This window comes from Salmo salar, chromosome ssa04, assembly GCF_905237065.1.
Source record: "Salmo salar chromosome ssa04, Ssal_v3.1, whole genome shotgun sequence".
NCBI classification, from domain to species: Eukaryota; Metazoa; Chordata; class Actinopteri; order Salmoniformes; family Salmonidae; genus Salmo; species Salmo salar.
Window position 1 is genome coordinate 23,286,336 of NC_059445.1, and position 13,386 is coordinate 23,299,721.

A 13,386-nucleotide genomic window follows, 5' to 3' on the forward strand; every position below is an offset into this window, starting at 1 on the left:
TACATTGCACTTATATAACAGTTCTTATGTAAGTACAAAGTGATGCCATGTTTCCTAATTAGTTTCCAAGTAAACAGTAAGAAAGCATTTTTATCCATCCAGCCACTATTACACCTGAATTGAGTGGCCAACGAATCACAAAGCCCTTGATAAAGCCTAATGCAATCAGTTGTATCTGATGTGCCTGAGATAGATTTCAAATAGACAACAGATTTATTTTCTGAAGCATCAATATCTTTAAGCACCAATATTAGAGAGTCGCATCTCTATAATCCCCATTGGAGCACTTTGTAATAATGTCACACAATCTTCAGAGCTAATGTTGTGAGGGCATTTTCTGTTGAACCTTACTAATGCTTGTGTACTAAAATATCCTTCTTTAAGCCTAGGCATTGGGCTTGAGATAGTTTCTTTAACTAACTCATATAAGATAGAAAAGTGTGTGTATTAATAAGAGGCCTGCTCTAACTGTTCTGTGTGTGTAGAATGACCCCATGATACATGGGCGCTCAGCCAAGAGCTGACAGAGATTAACTGGTTCCTCTTAGCTTAACTGGAGACAAGGCAAAGTGTTATATTCTGCACACCAGTGATAGAGCTATTGTTCTGTTTGGAGCCTGTTTCTGGGCAGAAGGTTCATGTTTTTGTGTGTGTGTGACCTGTACGACCATACAAAATCTGGGCCGACAGTCAAACGCACTTGCTTGCCCAAGTTGGGGGAACCGTTGAGCTACTGTTAGAGGAAGTATGTCTGGAGTGACTTCCTGTCATTCTGACCCCTGTTGTCCTCACTCAGTTGCGACAGACTGAGGTAACCTTTTCACCCAGTTGTCTCCCCTCACACACACAAACACATACATAGGATCACGTGTTTTGCAGATGCTTGCATGGGGTAGCTTAACTATATAAATGTTCCTGCACTCTTTGTACAGCAGGCTCTCTCTCCATTTCACCTGCGTGGGTGGTCCGACCAGCCTCCTTATTATAATACGTTTTTAATAAAAGTAATACCTTGATTGATTGTTGATTTTGCCTCTCCTCATTATTAGTTAAAGGTAGAATTTCCACCACAACATTCATACAATGATACTATCCCCAATATATACTTATTAGCGTTCACTTTAAATTATAAACAGCAATACAAACAATGGAAGTTCTCCTTAAAATGCAGTACATATTACATTCGGGCATAATGTTATCACTTATCAGCTTGGTTTGAAAAGTACTTTTCCTCATGTTTTGGTGGCTCATAACTTAATCCAGGCAAAGCAAAAAAGCCCATCACTTCTACCACCACTCTTCCAATGTCCTGTAAAGAGATGTAAAATATACTTGGATACAACTTAATAGTTGTTGGAATGCAGGAAGAGTAGCTGCAGCTTTGTAACAGATCATAGGGATCCCACTAAACAAATAAAATGAAAGACTAGAAGTTGTTAGTTTGTACAATTGTTTCACAAAAATGTAACAGAGATGTTTCTAGTAGATCATTTGTGTTTCTGGGGCCAGACGGCGCAACATATCATGTCGGAACTCCACATAGGCCTAATTTGTCAGGGCAGTATACAAGTCTCTTCCCTGAAATGAATGAACAGAGTCACTTAAAGGCACTCTGACTCATTACTGCATTCCATCAGAGTAGGACATCAACACATACAGCAAATGCATCTTCACATATAAGTAGCACTTGGCTTCTATGACAGATCTGTTTATTAAAACAGGAATTTGGTTATGAACCTTTGCAGACAAGGTAGACACGTTATAGAATCAGATTATAAAAGTGATATTACTTAGTGTCCTATGAGGAAATTTGAATGAGAGGCATAAGGCCCTCAGTGAAACACCACTCTCAAGCTGCAGGCTGGTTATCTGCTTGAGTAGTGAAAGGACAACTGCAGTCTGAGGCTGGCGGGGTGTGCAAGGCCAGAGCATGTACCTGACCAATGACACTGCTTCAAGAGCATGTACCTGACCAATGACTGCTTCTGGCTCACACTGGCAGAGCTCTACTAGCACATCATGCAATCGGCCTGAATGAAGAAAAATAGTTAGTCAGAAAAAGTTAAAAAGACACAAATAAACTGTTAACAGAGTGGAGCAAAAGCTACACATTTTCCACTGAAAATATCAGTTGTTTTCTTTGACATATCTGTGATGCGTAATGGCACAATCCGCAGTCGGGAATTCAGTTTCACCATCATTTGGTGTCAACAACGTAGAAAACGTTGCATCTAACATAATAAACATAATCAACAAGCTTAAGTTTTGGTTTGGTGAAAAATGTATGGGAATTAACATTACCTCTGGATGCATTATAATTAGCCTTATCCCAGCCATAACAGCCCATAAGACAGAAGCCTATTTCCTGTTTCAGTAGCGTGGTACACGCCCTGCTAACTGTTTATACTGAAAATGCATTGAGAAACTGATCTTTCTTTACCAGGCCACTCATGACAGGGACAAAGGGGGGCTGTAATGAGAAGAGTTATGACCGGCAATAAAAGGTTACTTATAAATGTATGTTCTAACAGGGATGATCTTTGCTAAGTTGGCAAACTGGAATTTGAGCACTAGACTCAAAGTAAGAACTGAGGTCAGTCATTCTAAATTCGGTCTGGATAATTTCTAAAATGTTTTCGTTGTGATTGGGATACAGTGAGAGAGAATTGCTAAAGCACGATGAGGGGTGGAGCGCTGCTAACATTTATGTGGCCGAGAGAGTTTCAGAAACGTATCTCTAAGTGTCATCCTGAGGGGAGGTGGTTTGTGTGGGGGAAAAACTGGATGACAGCTTGGGACAACCATGAAAGTTATTATTTAAAAAAAATCTGTATTCAGAGTTTTTATGTTACATCGCATCAATGAGTGGTGCTGAGTTATTAAACATGTACTTTGTTTCTCTTTTCTTTTCAAGTCAATATGTTTTTAGGTTTCATGGAACATGAGGGTGTTCATTGTTCCAGAGGACGGAATGATGTATATTTAATATATTGATTAACTGATTTGAGAATGTGTTAGTATGTTTGTAAATGTAGAAAATGCATTAGGAGTATCATTCCCAGAGACTGAATATTGTTGCAGGAGATAGCTCATAGAAGAAGGAGAGCAGCTAACTGTACACAATATGGAGATGTAATTGAACGTTACACATACACAGATAATGGTGAAAGTAGCAGAGATAGTGTTGTCATTTCAGACACTATTGTCAACTTTCAGTAATGAGTTTGTCACAGAAAGCATAACACTTGAAAGAATAGCAACTGATCCCTGTATACAGGAGGCCACATTGCCAGAAGGAAAGTTTGCTGTGATAATAGCATCACATCTCTTGCAGAATGTGATTAAGAAACATATGACTTAGAGTTTTGTACGGTTGGATACTCTTCCAACGCCACTAAGCATGACTTAGTACTTGGTGGCAAAACCCTTGTTGGCAATCACAGAGGTCAGACGTTTCTTGTAGTTGGCCACCAGGTTTGCACACATCTCAGGAGGGATTTTATCCCACTCCTCTTTGCAGATCTTCTCCAAGTCATTAAGGTTTCGAGGCTGACATTTGGCAACTCGAACCTTCAGCTCCCTCCACAGATTTTCTATCGGATTAAGGTCTGGAGTCTGGCTAGGCCATTCCAGGACTTCAATGTGCTTCTTTTTGAGCCACTCCTTTGTTGCCTTGGCCGTGTTTTGGGTCATTGTCATGCTGGAATACCCATCCACGACCCATTTTCAATGCCCTGGCTGAGGGAAGGAGGTTCTCACCCAAGATTTGACGGTACATGGCCCTGTCCATCGTCCCTTTGATTTGGTGAAGTTGTCCTGTCCCCTTAGCAGAAAAACACCCCCAAAGCATAATGTTTCCACCACCATGTTTGACTGTGGGGATGGTGTTCTTGGGGTCATAGGCAGCATTCCTCCTCCTCCAAACACGGCGAGTTGAATTGATGCCAAAGTGCTCCAATTTGGTCTCATCTGACCACAACACTTTCACCAGTTGTCCTCTGAATCATTCAGATGTTCATTGGCAAACTTCAGACGGGCATGTATATGTGCTTTCTTGAGCAGGGGGACCTTGCGGGCGCCACAGGATTTCAGTCCTTCACGGCGTAGTGTGTTACCAATTGTTTTCTTGGTGACTATGGTCCCAGCTGCCTTGAGATTATTGACAATATCCTCCCGTGTAGTTCTGGGCTGATTCCTCACCGTTCTCATGATCATTGTTACTCCACGAGGTGAGATCTTGCATGGAGCCCCAGGCCGAGGGAGATTGACAGTTCTTTTGTGTTTCTTCCATTTGCGAATAATCGCACCAACTGTTGTCACCTTCTAACCAAGCTGCTTGGCGATGGTCTTGTAGCCCATTCCAGCCTTGGGTAGGTCTACAATCTTGTCCCTGACATCCTTGGAGAGCTCTTTGGTCTTGGCCATGGTGGAGAGTTTGGAATCTGATTGATTGATTGATTGATTGCTTCTGTGGACAGGTGTCTTTTATACAGGTAACAAACTGAGATTAGGAGCACTCCCTTTAAGAGTGTGCTCCTAATCTCAGCTCGTTACCTGTATAAAAGACACCTGGGAGCCAGAAATCATTCTGATTGAGAGGGGGTCAAATACTTATTTCCCTCATTAAAATGCAAATCCATTTATAACATTTTTGACATGCGTTTTTCTGGATTTTTGTTCAAATAAACCTACCATTAAAATTATAGACTGATCATTTCTTTGTCAGTGGGCAAACGTAAAAAAGTGTCAGAAGGTGGCTGCTTATCAAACGTTGGGGCCCAAAATCTACCCTGTAACAAGAGTGTTTACAAACGGGTGGGGGGGTAGATCGGCCTTGGGATGAGAGATGTGTACCTAACTTGAGCACAGGGATGTATTATCCACAGGTACCAACTGTAGCAGAATACAGGAGGTCAGTGGAGATGTTGGTGGATAGAGAACAAGGGATAAACTGGGAAACAGGTAGGGGGTATCTGAAAGTTCAGTCCTAGACTTATCAGTAAAACACGAAGACAATAGGAGAGCAGGAGACAAATTCCGAGCAATAGCTATTCTCACAGCAGTCGCTATAGGGACAGTAACAGAAAGAGCAGTAGTAGAAGCGTAGAATGCTATATTGATAGCATGGAATTGGACTACTGCGCAAATGAGGGGTATTGTGAGACTATAGTCATGGGCCATGTTGGAAGTAGCAATGGTTACTTTTGTAGTATTGATGAGATATCAGTTTATGACGACTCATGTCACATGGATTGGTTACGGGTAACTGGCGGACCGATGGAAGGACAGGGGATGCGGTTATTCAAATATCACAAATGATGTTGTCAGGAAATAACCCATGTGTTGCAGTGTGCATATCCTCAGGTGGAACCCAGATATAACCAAGGGCACGGGCTGAATTCTGGAGATTGAGTGTACATCAAGAGACACCAGGCGGGGGTGTTGGAACAGCATTGATTGGAGAGACACACTACTTCGAACAGTACCTGCAGTGGTTAAGATCGTCTCTCCTTAGGGGGGTGCATAGTTTTCACGTGAAGTGAGGTCCAACTGCATAATGGGTGAGTGAAGACACCATGACACAGGAAGTTGAGCGAGAGAGAGAGTAGATTCCACTGTAAGACATACAGATGGGTTGGGTCTGGGAACTACTATAAACATCATAGTTGGTTTGGGGTTTAGCTGCTTTATGGGTTAAGGCATCATATGATAGAGGATAGAGGGGTAATTGTACCGTGAACAAAATGTTGAAGGCATTGATGTGAAAGCAGATACAGTGCTGAGTTCCCTCAAGAGGATGGAACGTGGATTAGGGATACGCACTTACATATCAGGTGTTCGTGCCTATCAGGTGAAATGGAGAAGATGGGGAACAAAGTGAAAATGACATGACTTGGGAACACCTCTCGGCACCTGGGGCCTAAAGGGGAAGACTGGGTGAAAGCATGAGGAAGCTTTTTAGAGCTTTCATTTTTGTGGAACCCAGCAGGAAATTATCTTGGAGGCATAGAGTCAGGTGAAGAGAGAGTGAGAATTGTCATGGTTTCAGACTTTGGTTTTCATGCATATATAAATATGCATAGCTTATCACATTGTTAGTATTGTTGTGTTTTATGTTTTTTTTGTTGCTTTCCAAGTCTTGTGCTATCACTCTCTTAGGAACAGAAGGGGAAAGTGGAGAAACCAAAGCCGCTCCATCTGACATATAACAAGACCACAGATTCAGCTGGAATGGCATTTTGTTATGTGATGATAGATGGGAATAAAATTGTGTGATCATAGTATAGAGGCCATAAGTCTCTGAATTTGTACACCTCGCGGTGACTGGTTGTTCATTATTTGTTCATTTGTTTGTTTGTTTAATTCATGTTTAATTCATGTTAGTTTTTTATTTGTTTTATTATTATTGTTTATACATTTAAGTAATTTCCGAGTTTATGTAAAGTGAACGTTAGGACGCTATTGTTCAAGAGGAAGGACTGTTGGAATCGGCTATACTTTGAACATTGAGATATGAAATAAATGACAGAGACGAAGCCTTGAATAGAAAAAATCTGTAGCAACCCAGGCTTTGGAATGTGTTTGATGGAGGATGGGAAAGCGATGTGTTGATATAGGGAAGACAGATGGATATCTGTGGATTAGGTGAAGGAGGGGTTGAGGTCAGGAGCTGAATGGTGAGGTCAGTCCCCTTATGGGAGTAATCAGGGTTAGTATCTGGTTACCTTCTTCTCTTGGGCATAAACTAAGGATGGAGAGAGGGAGTGTCTTAGGTAGGATGTATATAACTGATGTCTGAAATGTTTTGCTGTCTGATTTCAGCTGTACAGAACCTTTGGGAAAGATTAAACTTGGTAAACCTCTCTAGGGGGTGTGGGACGGTAGCGTCCCACCTGGCCAACATCCTGTGAAATTGCAGAGTGCCAAATTCAAAAACAGAAATACTCATTATAAAAATTCATAAAACATACAAGTGTTATACATCGGTTTAAAGATGAACTTCTTGTTAAGCCAACCCTGGTGTCAGATTTCAAAAAGGCTTTACGGTGAAAGCATACCATGCGATTATCTGAGAACAGCGCCCAGCAGACAAATCATTAGAAACAGTTACCAGCCAAGTATAGAAGTTAAACAAGTCAGAAATAGTGATAAAATTAATCACTTACCTTTGATGATCTTCGTATGGTTGCACTCACAAGACTCCCATTTACTCAATAAATGTTCGATAAAGTCCCTCTTTATATCCAAAATCCCCATTTTGTTTGCGCGTTTTGTTCAGTAATCCACAGGCTCAAAGGCAGTCACAACAGACAGACACAAAATCTGAAAAGTATCAGTATAGTTCGTAGAAACATGTCAAACGATGTTTATAATCAATCCTCAGGTTGTTTTTAGTCTTAATAATCAATAACATTTCAACCGGACAAAAGCTTCATCAATATAAAAGGAAAACAAGAAAGGCGTGCTCTCGGTCGTGCGCTTGAAAACCCTCAGGGACACTGAATGGTCCACTCATTCAAAGTGGTCTTACTCCCTCATTTTTCAGAATACAAGCCTGAAACAATTTCTAAAGACTGTTGACATCTAGTGGAAGCCATAGGAAGTGCAATTTGAGTCCTACGTCAATGGATACTGTAATGGCATTCAATAGAAAACTACAAAAATAAAACAAATCCCACTTCCTGGATGGATTTTCTCAGGTTTTCGCCTGCCATATCAGTTCTGTTATAATCACAGACATTATTTTAACAGTTTTGGAAACTTTAAAGTGTTTTCTATCCAAATCTACCAATTATATGCATATCCTAGCTTCTGGGCCTGAGTAGCAGGCAGTTTACTTTGGGCATGCTTTTCATAGTGCCCCCTACCCTAATGTTAAGTTAAGCTTCTCTAGTGTCCATGAGTCATTTACTCTGAAAAATAAGAACCTAACAATACATATGAGATGAGTATTGCAAGACATGTAAACATTATTAAAGTGGCATTATTAAAGTGACTAGTGATCAATTTATTAAATTGGCCAATGATTTCAAGTTTGTATGTAGGTAGCAGCCTCTCCGTGTTAGTGATTGCTTATCTATAATAATCTATACTTATCTATAAGGGCATAAGGCGAGACCCAGATGCAAACACAGGAGACAGATGGTTAGAGTCCAAGATGTTTATTAACAATCCAAAAGGGGTAGGCAAGAGAATGGTCGTGGACAGGCAAAAGGTCAAAACCAGTTCAGAGATCCAGAGGTACAGAATGGCAGGCAGGCTCGAGGTAAGGGCAGGCAGAATGGAATCCAGAAAACAGGCAAAGGTCAAAACCGGGAGGACTAGTAGAAGAGAATATAAAAGTAGGAGCACGGGGAAAAACACCTTGGTTGACTTGAACATACAAGACGAACTGGCACAGACAGACAGGAAACACAGGGATAAATACACCGGGGAAAATAAGCGACACTTGGAGGGGGTGGAGACAATCACAAGGACAGGTGAAACAGATCAGGGTGTGACACTCTCTGTGTTAGTGATGGCTGTTTAACAGTCTGATGGCCTTGAGATAGAAGCTCCTTTTCTGTCTCTCGGTCCCACTTTTGATGCACCTGTACTGACCTCTCCTGGATGATAGTGGAGTGAACAGGCCGTGGCTCGTGTGGTTGATGTCCTTAATGATCTTTTTGGCCTTCCTGTAACATCGGGTTCTGTAAGTGTCCTGGAGGGCGGGCAGTGTGCCCCGGTTATGCGTTGGGCAGACCGCACCACCCTTTGGAGAGCCCTGTGATTGCGGGCGGTGCAGTTGCCATACCAGGCGGTGATACAGCTTGACAGGATGCTCTCAATGGTGCATCTGTAAAAGTTTGTGAGGGTTGCGCTGTTGCGCCTTCTTCACCACATTGTCTGTGTTGGTTGACCATTTCAGATTGTCAGTGATGTGTACTCCGAGGAACTTTCAGCTTTTCATCTTCTCCACTGCGGTCCCGTCGATATAGATGGGGGTGTGTTCCCTCTGCTGTCTCCTGAAGTTCATGATCAGCTCTTTCGTTTTTTTTACTTTGAGGTTATTTTCCTGGCTGTTCTATATTGTTATCTCTTGCGATTCAAGTCGCCTCAAAATATTATTTGACCAGGGAATAACCAGGAGAGGTTTTCCTAGAACTGGACTGTCGGAGAGTGTGGTGGAGGTGAGGGTCAGTAATGTTCTGTTTTGTATTCTGTGAACATAAGAACGTTTTTTTGTCTTTTTATAATATCCCTTGGTTCTGGGCAAAACATTTGGCTTAGGACCCATTTGGAAACTTCTTAGGGACTTACTGATGATTCACCTTTTATGTAAGACATTCATTGAAAGCATCTTAACCTTTTGCTTCCTTGGGTGGTGTGGTTCGGCAGTCTCAAAGCATCCCATCACTCTACAAATCAAGAACCATCCATAAATCCGAACATTTTACTAAGACACACCCACTAGACGACCAGTACCTGACCAGTAACAGTTTCTGTCAGTCGAAGGTTCAAAACCCCACTACGTAGAACAAACAGGGCACACAAGTCATTCATATCAACCAGCATCAGGTTCCTAAATCCAGGAAGACTAAACCGTAATTCACGACCTACAGTATACCTCAATCTATTTGTCTGTCTGACCTTGTCTTGTGAAGTATGTCCTGTGATATTTATGTTGTGTTTAAGTGAAGTGTTGAATGTTCTGTGATGTGTTACATGTGTGCCATTACTCCCAAACAAATGCAGCTATGGAACAATTAAGTATTTATTCATCCATTGTTGTTGGGCTATTGGATTCCCTCACCGGGTCCCAAAGCACTCCCTACCCTTCCTCTTGGCTAGCTATCAGAGGGTTATGACTTCCTGGATCCTATCCTCTGCTGTTGTGATTCTTATGTTATTATAACTTTTTCCAGTAGCTATTTGTGTTTTGCCTCTAGTTTCATATTGCCAGGTAAAACCCAGATTCAAAACACCCCTCACTGCCCCTCTGGTTGAGACACATTACAGATAATTCATAATATATAAGGGCCCCTTTTTCAATCATCTGCATGATAAAACGCTGAGTTGGTGGAGAAATATTTTTGTGTCTACTCTTTTAATAAATTATTATGTGCAATTACTCTGATTTGAAAATGTGATGCAGTAGTCTTTACTATTGCGCCGTCTTGTTATTGTTTCCTCTAGAATTGGTTAGGGAATGAAAGAAGAAATCTTGCCCAGAGTCAAGCTGTCCCTCAACAAAAAACGAAGCTCTGCAAACGTAATGTGTCAGCTTACAACCTGTCTATGAGTGACCTCCTTAAGCTAAAGGTTTTGGCAGGTTTCGCTGTAATTACCTGTTTGCAATTACAAGAGCAAGGCGGGGATTCAAGTATTGTGGACTGTATCCATTTCTAAATGGATGTGTCTTTGATGTAGGTTAATTATTATTATATTTAGTTGAACGATCAGAGGGGTTCCTGTTCAGAACTTTATGGGTCTTACAACAAATACTGACTCCATCTGACACATATTTCTACTTTGTTTCAACAAGGAAATGTTTTGTTGTAGTAATGCCTTGATAGAATGGATAGATAAAGCAATGTCACTGATATTGTCATGTTTTCTGTTGTATGTCAGGAGTTATGGCAGGTACACAGGGCAAATGGCAGGCATTACCACCTGCCAAAAAAAGCCCATTCCTTTGAGGAGGCTGACAAGCTACAGGCAGGAGGTTAGGAGTTGAAGGGGAACATGAAGGCTTTAAAAGTCAAAGATAATTAAAGACGGCTGAAATCAACAGTAAATCATGAAATTTGGAAACTTTTACTTAAAAGTAATGGATTTGGATTTGATAGTTGGAGTTAGATTTGACATTTCCTATAAACATTTTTAGGTATTCTCTTTTTTTTTAACATCTACTTTCATTTATTATTTATCTTGGCTATTTCTACATAATGTTTTGCTAGTTTATCGAGTTGGAGGGTATGGGGGTCAACACAGCATTCCTTGTCCACATCCCCGAGGACCCCATACCAGTCAGCACAGCCTCATCTGGGAGGGGAAAGGAATTTTTTGAGGGCAAGGATCTGATCGCAAACTTTTCTGTACACTTTTCTGGTACACATATTTAAAAAATAACTTTGTTAACACTTAACCTCAAGCATACAGATGTAGGATCTCAATTTGATCACCCTGTTACAGGACAACATTTCTGCAATGCAGGACAATTTTAACTTGCAGTGTATTTGAGGTTTGAAAAAGCTTCTGAAGTTTGTAATTTCCACTTAGAAATGTCAGACTTGATTTTACCTTGCAATAAATTTATCAAACCCGACAAAAATGTCACTGTATTATAATCCACATATCACATTTCCTGTTACTGCAGGATTATTTTCCTGCTGTAGCAAACTGACTCAAATTAAGTTCCTACATCTGTACATCTATAATGCCTTTAAACACACTCATACAGCACTGGGCCTCTTTTATTGTTACCCCTAGGCAAACCTGCAGCTTCACAGTCAAAGGGGTTTGACAAGGCTAGAGTGCAAGGAGTACAAGCCTTATTCAACCAGAAGTAAAGCATGTACCATTTTATTTGAAATAACTATTAAAATGTACTGTATATCTGTGATTCAACAATTAAATAACGGTCCTGCTCCGCTTTTTTAAGCAAGCTTAAAAAATGTAACCACTAAAATTGACAGACAGAGTTCTGGATACAAGGGCTGACATTTGATTTATAAAAACAAATGTGGTAGCTGTGCCTTTTTGGTTTACATTGTCGATATTCAAGTAAGCAGATTTCTGGATCACTGGTAGAAGCTTGGAATAATGTGTACACTTGATCTTCCTTCACTAAAGCCTTATTTCTGTTTCTGTTTAGATGAAGCAGGTGGACAGGGCGGAATTCCATATATAGCTGTGGCTGCCAAGAAGGTGGTCATTGAAGTAGAGGGTATGCCAGGTGCGTTAGAGTTGAAAAAACCCTCCTGCTATGGCATGGACCAACTATCTTCCATTTTGAAGGCAGGCCATGGAATCAAGTTTCCAATAAGTAAGATTCAATGCATGCTCTCTACACTGTTTCAATGCAGAATTGTAATGTCTTGGTCATTGAGATGAACACATGGACACGTACATACAGTACAGGCAGTGACTTGACCCATTACTTTAGACAATCAGGACATTCCCTTTGAACAGATACCCATTGTGGCCACTGCTCTCACTAAAGGGCAACGGTGGGCTTTACTATATATGGCCATCCACCACTTGTTATTGTTTTTTTTCTAGGTCAATGTGTCCTCTGATTATGAGAATATTGAGCACATTTTTGATTTTAGAATATCTGTTTGCAGCTGGGGGTGGTGCTGGGCCTAGAGCTGGAGATGGGAGTGGAGCTGGAGCTGGGAGTGGAGCTGGAGCTGGAACAGGGCCTGTAGTTGGTGCTGGGCCTGGGCCTTTAACTGGAGGTTGGGCTGAGGCTGGAGCTGAGGCTGGAGCTGGAGGTTGGGCTGAGGCTGGAGCTGAGGCTGGAGGTTGGGCTGAGGCTGGAGCTGGAGGTTGGGCTGAGGCAGGAGGTTGGGCTGAGGCTGGAGCTGGAGGTTGGGCTGAGGCTGGAGCTGGAGGTTGGGCTGAGTAAGGAGGTTGGGCTGAGGCTGGAGCTGACCGGTTTGTGTCAATAACTGCAATGCTGCTGGGTTTTTCACACTCAACAGTTTCCCGTGTGTATCAAGAATGGTCCACCACCCAAAGGCCATCCATCCAACTTGACAGAACTGTGGGAAGCATTGGTGTCAACATGGGCCAGCATCCCTGTGGAACGCTTTTCAACACCTTGTATAGTCCATGCCCTGACGAATTGAGTCTGTTCTGAGGGCAAAAGGAGGGAGGGGGGGGGGGTGCAAGTCAATATTAGGAAGGTGTCCTTAATGTTTGTGAACTCAGTGTAATTGTATGTTATGTAGCTACAGTATGTATGTTTTTTATCTTATGAATGATGCTTGGCTTAGTTCAATACTCAATTCCTAACAGAACTCAGGATAAGACCTAGATGCAGACAGCTGGAGTCACAGATGTTTATTGACCCAAACTGGGGGCAGGCAGAGGTCCATAATCCATGGCAGAGTCAATAAGATACAAAAGAGCAGGCAGGTTCAGGGTCACAGGCAGAGGTTCATAAACGGGCAGAGTCAGGCAGGTACAGAACGGCAGGCAGGCTCAGGGTCAGGACAGGCAGAATGGTCAGAACCGGGAAACTAGAGAACAGAACTTGAGAAAGCAGGGAGCCAAGAAAACACGCTGGCAAGACAAGACGAACTGGCAACAGACAAACCGAGAACACAGGTATAAATACACTTGAGATAATTAGGAAGATGGGCAACACCTGGAGGGGGTTGGAGACAAACACAAAGA